We start from the raw sequence: 7,503 nt of genomic DNA on the forward strand, positions 1-7,503 counted from the left end.
ACTAATGTATTTGAAATAATTAAGTATAGTTTGGGCTGAATATAGCGAAAATATATTTGTTTTTCTCCAAATTCCTGCTAAAAATGTTAATGGCAGCAGCACGGAAGTCATTAAAATTGAAAACGATGGCACTTAACATGCCTCAGATTTGATTTCCATATTCATATCTTGATGATCTTAACTACAAAGGGCTCTTTAATGTATTCAAACAACTACTATAAACTTCATCTTTATCTCAGATTAAGTGCCATGACTAATATTATCACTAATGTCCATTAACTCGCAAGCTAGTAATGTGGATGTTTTATGAACCAGTGTTTCCGCCATAACTTGTCCCATAAAGTTGCATTTAATGTGCAGCAAGCCACAGCTTCTCTATACTGAGTCCAACTGAACAAAGTTGAAAAGATTCATGCTATATCAAACATTTACCACACTGTAAAAAATGCAGGGTTCCACACAATTCACTTATGTTGTCCCAACACAAATCGATTAAGTTAACTTAACACTTTTAACAAATTTATGTGGATTGAAAATAAAAAAATTAAGTTGTCCCAATGAAATCTTACGAATTGTGTTGTTTCGGCTAATTTTAAATAAGTAGTTTGTACAAGTAAAAAACAATTTTTTTGAGTGCAATGCCAAAGAAGACCATGTGTTTCGAGCCACTAAAGAAAACAGCCCAATGAGAACTAATGAGACATGAGATTTCTACGGGAAGCCCAAGAAAACCCCCCTGACCAGAGATTCTGGCCTTACAGAGGCAATGCATCATGTGTAGCACTGATCCTATACTTGGAGCCCTTGGGTCATTTGCTGGGGTTTTAACAGCCTGTGTTAATGCCCGTTTTGCATAGATATATACACTAGATCAGTGTTTCCCAACCCTGTTCCTGAAGGCACACCAACAGTACACATTTTCAACCTCTCCCTAATCAAACACACCTGAATCAACTCAGCAGAACATTAGAAAGGACCCCAAAACCTGACACGAATGGGTCAGATAAGGGAGACATACAAAATATGTACTGTTGGTGTGCCTCCAGGAAGAGGGTTGGGAAACACTGCACTAGATAACGTATACGGACCCTGAGCATGCGTCAATAGCACCGCCACATTTGTACAGTGCTCCCAGCACAAATGTGATTCAATCGCACTAGTCAAGACGAAAGCCAATGTGAAGATGCTGGACTTTTGCGCTATGTACGGTTGTAGTAACAAGCAAACAAAGAAAACAAAGCACAAGGCAGAACATTTCATAGGTAAGATTTCTTTTTTTTTTTTACGTTTTTGTGTGTTATAAACTTTTGTGCTTAACTAGTAGTGTTATTGATGATAATACAGTCACTACTGCATTCACCATAAGGCAAAGTAGCACCAACTCTCACTAAATGCTAGGCTTATGCTAGTTTTGTAGAACAAAATAAGCAAACAATGCAAAAGAAATACGAAAACAAAAGATGCTACGGTGCTAGAAACTTGTATTATTGTCGGTTAAGTGAACGAGTCGCTCATAACAGATATTCATTCACAAAAGAATCGCTCCCCCCGTTAGTATTAGAAGTGAAAACAGGAGAGGGGGTGTGTTTCAGCACACGGATTAGATCAGATTTAACAGAGAGGGTGGATAGTACATTTCCATACACACAAACACATGCTCTTTGCCAGGAATGCCCGTGCGGTCACTTATCTATCAATGAAAAAAGTGATGTAAAAGTATAATTTTCGTAATTAAAAAAAAAAAGAGCACAATGACAACCGGAAAAACTCCCGATCATAGATTTATGTGTATATGTGTATATCTCTGGCTCTAGATGGCCACAGACCTCCACTGCAGCTATAGGTCCTGCATTCATTTCAAAGGAGCACTACACTGTACTAAAATGGTGGCTCTATTGACGCATTCCTTCCAATAGACAACAACAGGGTAGGCGACATCTAATGTAAATATCTATGCCCGTTTTGAAGTATTGCATGAGAAACGAGTGACTGAAACGTCAACTTTCAAAATAAAAGTCACTTAAGTCTCAAAAGGGTTTGTCGCTCATTTGAGGTGGATTTGGACTTGGGCAAAAACTTGTTAATGCAATAGAAGATGAAGACGGATTTGCTGTGAATAAATTCTAATGTTGCTATTATGCTTGTCTTGTTTACTGTTGGTTGCTATAGGTTACCAATACTACAGTCGTCTGCTCTAACAACTTGATGGAAATGCAACTAATAACTTTGAAAAGATTTGCTTCATGTTCAGATGGAAATTTAGATATATATAGATATATATAGATTTGATATATATATTTATATGTATAGTTATATTACCGCTCCAGTGTGTTATGTATAGATTTAAAAATTGCTCTTACGTCCAGTGTTGTGTATATATTTATGATAATAATTTCTTTATGTAGCAATATGATCCTTCAAGTCATGACATTTCGTTCTACTTTATGTCCACACATATACACGTTGTAATATGAAGTGGACGTTGACAACGGAGTGTGGATCTAAAAGCAAGATTTTTTCAACAGAATGGTCAGGCAAGCAACAGTCAACACAGGAGCAAACAGATTTCTACCGGCAATCCAGAGTCATGGGCAATATACAGGTGAATGGTCAAAAGGCAAGCAGCATACAACGTAAACAAACAAAGAAGGTGATGGTCAAAACCAGCATGGCATGGTAAGGAAACTCGTTGAAATGTAACAAGACTTAGCAAAGTCTGTGTGTTTGTGTGCTGTATAAATAGTCCAACTAATCTGTCTGAGCAGTTTTAGCTGTGTTATAATCAAACGGGATCAGGAACCGGTGTGTGTGTGTGGTGCATGACGGGAACTTGTAGTTCTTGAAATGGCAGATTTGTAGTCCATTAGCGATCTGTTTGTATACCAGCGATCTGCACAGGCTGGAAGAAACGTTGTAAATATTGCTTTTTGTTCAAACTACTTATTTAAATGAGCTCAAACAACACAATTCAATTCAAACAAAGTTTTTTTTCTTGGAGGGGGGGGGGGCAGCCTAACTCTTTTATGTTGTCAAGTTAAAATTGCAAAAACCATTAGGTTAACTTAATTGATTTGTATTGGGACGACGTGAAGGGATTGTGTGGAACCCATCATTTTTATAGTGTAGCAGAATGATAAAGATAGAAATTTTGAAAGTCAACTACTGTCAAATCCTATGTTATCAACTCCCCTAAGATACAAAGTAACTTTCAAATGAAAAAAAAGGGAGGGGGTTGTGTTTTCTTTTCTTTTTTTAGAAATTTAATTATTTCCTTTTTTTACTCCGAACTCACATTGTTTTACATTTTATATATTAGAGAATTATGCTGCTCTTCCCACAACAGTGCCATAATTCAGTCTGTTCAACAAACCAATATGGTACAGTATGACTTTAAACTTTGTGTTGAATTTTTTGCTTTTTTCAAGCTTCAAATAACATTTTAGTTTGTAAATTATATGGAAATAAGATGCAGAACAATTCTAAAAATACAATTGAAGTCAGAACTATTAGCCCCCCTGAATTATTAGCCTTCTGTTTATTTTTTTCCCTAATTTCTGTTTAGCGGAGAGAAGATTTTTTCAACACATTTCTGAACATTATAGTTTTAATAACTCATTTCTAATAACTGATTTATTTTATCTTTGCTATGATGAAAATAAATAATATTTTACTAGATATTTTTCAAGTCACTTCTATTCAGATTAAAGTGACATTTAAAGGCTTAACTGGGTTAATTAGTTTAACTAGGCAGGTTAGGGTAATTAGGCAAGTTGTATAACGATGGTTTGTTCTGTAGACTATCGAACAATATATAGCTTAAAGGGGCTAATAATTTTAACCTTAAAATGTTTTTTTTTATTAAAAACTACTTTTATTCTAGCTGAAATAAAACAAGACTTTCTCCAGAAGAAAAAATATTATCAGACATACTGTGAAAAATTTCTTTCACTGTTAAACATCATTTGGGAAATATTTAAAAAAGAAAAAAAAAAGGGGGGGGGGGGTAATAATTCTGACCTCAGCTGTATATATCTGCCAAAAAATTCTAAATATGTATATGCATTTGGATCAGTGTGAGGGTTTCCGGGTGAAACATTTTTTAATGAAATTCTAACATCTCAACCCTCCCCATATGAGTCAACAGACAAAAAATTAATCTCACACTTATCAGTACTTATTACGCACGAAAGAACCCTGACCTCACCCTGACCTGATGTCATAAACCCTCCCATCGATCAATGTGTATCTTTGAATAAAGTGTCCTGAAGGGATTCAGAATGACCAGCAGCCTGATTACAAACAGACTGCTGCAGATGAGCCAGCCTTTCCCACTTTTATCTTCTTACATAACCGTAGCCTTCACCAACATCAATGGCATGGAGAAAACCCATTCATATGCAGCATCAAATGGAATGCCTCATTCAGATTTATTAAAGGACTTTATTTATTAAAGAACAAATCCGATTTGTGTTAGTTTTTGAAGTAAAATTGGGACTCCTTGGACCTGTGGGACCATCGGAGAAGTTTCCATGTTATATACACAGTGTCATTGTACTGATGGGTCAAAAAAATGTTTACTGTTTAATATACAAAGATAACATATTTAATGCAAGTAAAGTCGTCACCTTAGAATAATAAGGTTCTATCTGACATTTTTGTCAAAATCGAGTTATTGACATATTCGTATTAAATGACAACTTATTTACATTATGAGATGTTTTTTTTATAAGTTGTTTACATTTTAAGACTTTTTATTTAATTTAAATTTAATTTTATTAAAATAAAAAAATAAAAAAGCAAATGTTACACATATACTGTTTGCTATGGAATGCAAAAACTTTGAAGCTCAATATCTCAAAATCCTTCAGAATGCAGATAGAACCTTATAATTCCAAGGTGACGAAGTGTCTAATGTTTCAAAGGTGAAATTTGTTGGGGGTATGGGTGAAATACATCAACATATATTTATGTAAAATGATACAAGATACTAATTCTGACTTGTACTTATTAAAAACATGCATGGATTTTATTTTACTCTAAATTATTATGAACATTTTTGCTGGCTAAAGTGTGGTTTCAATGATAATGGCAATAATTTAAGATTTAAAAATAAAACTTTTAGTATTTTGGGGTTGGACTGTGTAAATTGCCCTTTAATTGATCATCTAGTTCTTAATAAATACTCAAAATAATTGTTTTTGCTTATAAATGACAATCAATGTAAGCTAAATCAAGGCAAAAAAATAAGATTATATAGTTTTTAAAATTGCTCAAAAATATATTAATTCTAGAAATGCATGCAATCATTAAAAACAATCACACAAAATTGTTTTAAATAAGCATAATCACGGCCATGCATGTATATTTTTTATTTATCTCCATAATAGCAGTGTATCAATAGTAAATATGCTGCTTTATGGTTATTTATTCGAATCATTTAGGCTAGATTATAAGCAGATTAGCAGTTAAATAAGCGTCCTAAAATAATTGCGTCATAAAATACGCACTCACTCACTCACTCACTCACTTGTGCGACTAACGTTACAGTATAATGGTAAATACATCACTTTTTCAGAGATGTTGTGCAAACAACGTGCACGGCGAACTGCTTTTGGCGTCTGCATCTGCTTAATGCAGTTTGCTATACCGCATGCTACATTCCTAACAATTGCATTCGCATGGTAGATATTAGAAAATAATTTAGCATTAAGCACTTTCTGAGCAGCCTACAGTAGGCTATGCGGGATCCCAGCAGCCGCGTGTTGCCTGCGCAGCCTTCATCATGTCCCGCTTCCTCGAGCTCTCCAGAAGCTCGGTCTGAACAATAGCATCGTCCGACTGTCCAAACAGAATTACTGGAAGCGCGCACATCCGTCCAGCGCGACCCCTGACCCGTCCAAACATTCCTTACATCCGTCACGATCACAAAACTATCGATTCATTCATAAAGTACAGTTCACACGACATGGAGGCAGCACGATGACCCAAATCCCGTGTTGTGAACTATCGGTCAATGGAACAAAAACATAAAACGCGGTTTTACAATCGCTTTATTCATATCTCCTTTCAAATTAGTAATTATTTGACGCTTTTTAAAACTATAGGCTTTATTTTCCGTCATATAACCCCATGCATAGCCCGTTATTTCACAAGTGCTCGTGATGGGATGCTATTTGACAAACATACACTCACTGCAAGAGGAGAGCCCACGTTCCGTCATTAAGAATTTAAAAATATATATCAATATTTTACAGTAAAGAAAGCAGAGCGCTTCGATTATCCGTCTTACCGTGTCCAAAATACGCGAAGTTTCCCTCGGTGTATGGATATGTTGTGGAAGGAGAGCGGGATAAGCACCGAGAGCGCCTTCTCTTACGGTCCAGCGACACTGCTCTACTGCTGCCGCGCGCTGCTCACCATCTTACCGGAGGAACACGAGCCGCGGCGCTGCTCTGCCGGAGGAGGAGGCTGTGCGTCTACGGAACTGCACCGGACGAGCGGATTTTAAGCAAGGGAGGGTGTTGGTAGGATTACGTGGTGCCGCTTTAATAAGATGTCACTACGCCGAATGGGACCGCTGTTACGGTGTCAGGGTCTATAAACGCATCTTTCAGAGAGATACAACAACACCCTCAAGAAAAAAAAAGTCACGATTGAGAGCTTACTGTGGTTGCAGTTTCTGTAGCTTTATTGCTTTATGTTGAGGTCCCATAGATAGATAGATAGATAGATAGATAGATAGATAGATAGATAGATAGATAGATAGATAGATAGATAGATAGATAGATAGATAGATAGATAGATAGATAGATAGATAGATAGATAGATAGATAGATAGATAGATAGATAGATAGATAGATAGATAGATAGATAGTTAGATAGTATCAAAAACAAAAGTGAGCACACATCACACAATTTAAGGGATGGTTTACTTAAAAATGAAAATTCTGTCATTTACACACCACTGACTTGTTTCAAACCAGTTAATTTAACTTATTTATTTATTATTTGTGGTAGTTGAACTGGTTCGAGTTGTCACTGGTTCGAGTGGCATTCTGTGTGGAGTTTGCATGTTCTCACTGTGTTTGCGTGGGTTTCCTCTGGGTACTCCGGTTTCCCCCACAATCTAAAGACACACGGTGTAGTGAATTGGATTAACTAAATTGGCCGTACTGTATGGTGCATGGGTGTTGCTGCTGGGTTTTGGCTGGAAGGGCATTCGCTGCATTACACATAGAGTAAGTCTGAGCGACCTCTGATAACAGGGTCTAAGCCGAACGAAAATTAACGAACTGTTGAACACAAAAGAAGATATTTAGAAGAATGTTGAAAACAGTTCATTTATTTCCATAGTATTTATTTGTACTTTTTTTGTATTAGTATATCCATAGTTCTCCCCGTGTTTGAGTGGGTTTCCTCCGAGTGAATTGGGTAAGCTAAAACTGTCCATAGTGTATATGTGTAGATGGGAGTGTATGGTTGTTTCCCAGTGATGGGTTGCAG

General features: G+C 36.3%; 1 protein-coding gene across 1 annotated transcript in view; it reads right to left on the minus strand.

The window, feature by feature from the left end:
* Positions 1–6,561, minus strand: part of hpca (hippocalcin) — a 95,888-nt gene extending 89,327 nt beyond the window's left edge. Inside the window, exon 1 of the mRNA XM_056479535.1 lies at positions 6,290–6,561. The gene's annotated coding sequence lies outside the window, so the exon portion shown is untranslated. The remainder of the gene's footprint in view (positions 1–6,289) is intronic.
* Between the last annotated feature and the right edge of the window lie 942 nt (positions 6,562–7,503).

Source organism: Danio aesculapii, chromosome 19 (genome assembly GCF_903798145.1).
Source record: "Danio aesculapii chromosome 19, fDanAes4.1, whole genome shotgun sequence".
Lineage (NCBI taxonomy): Eukaryota > Metazoa > Chordata > Actinopteri > Cypriniformes > Danionidae > Danio > Danio aesculapii.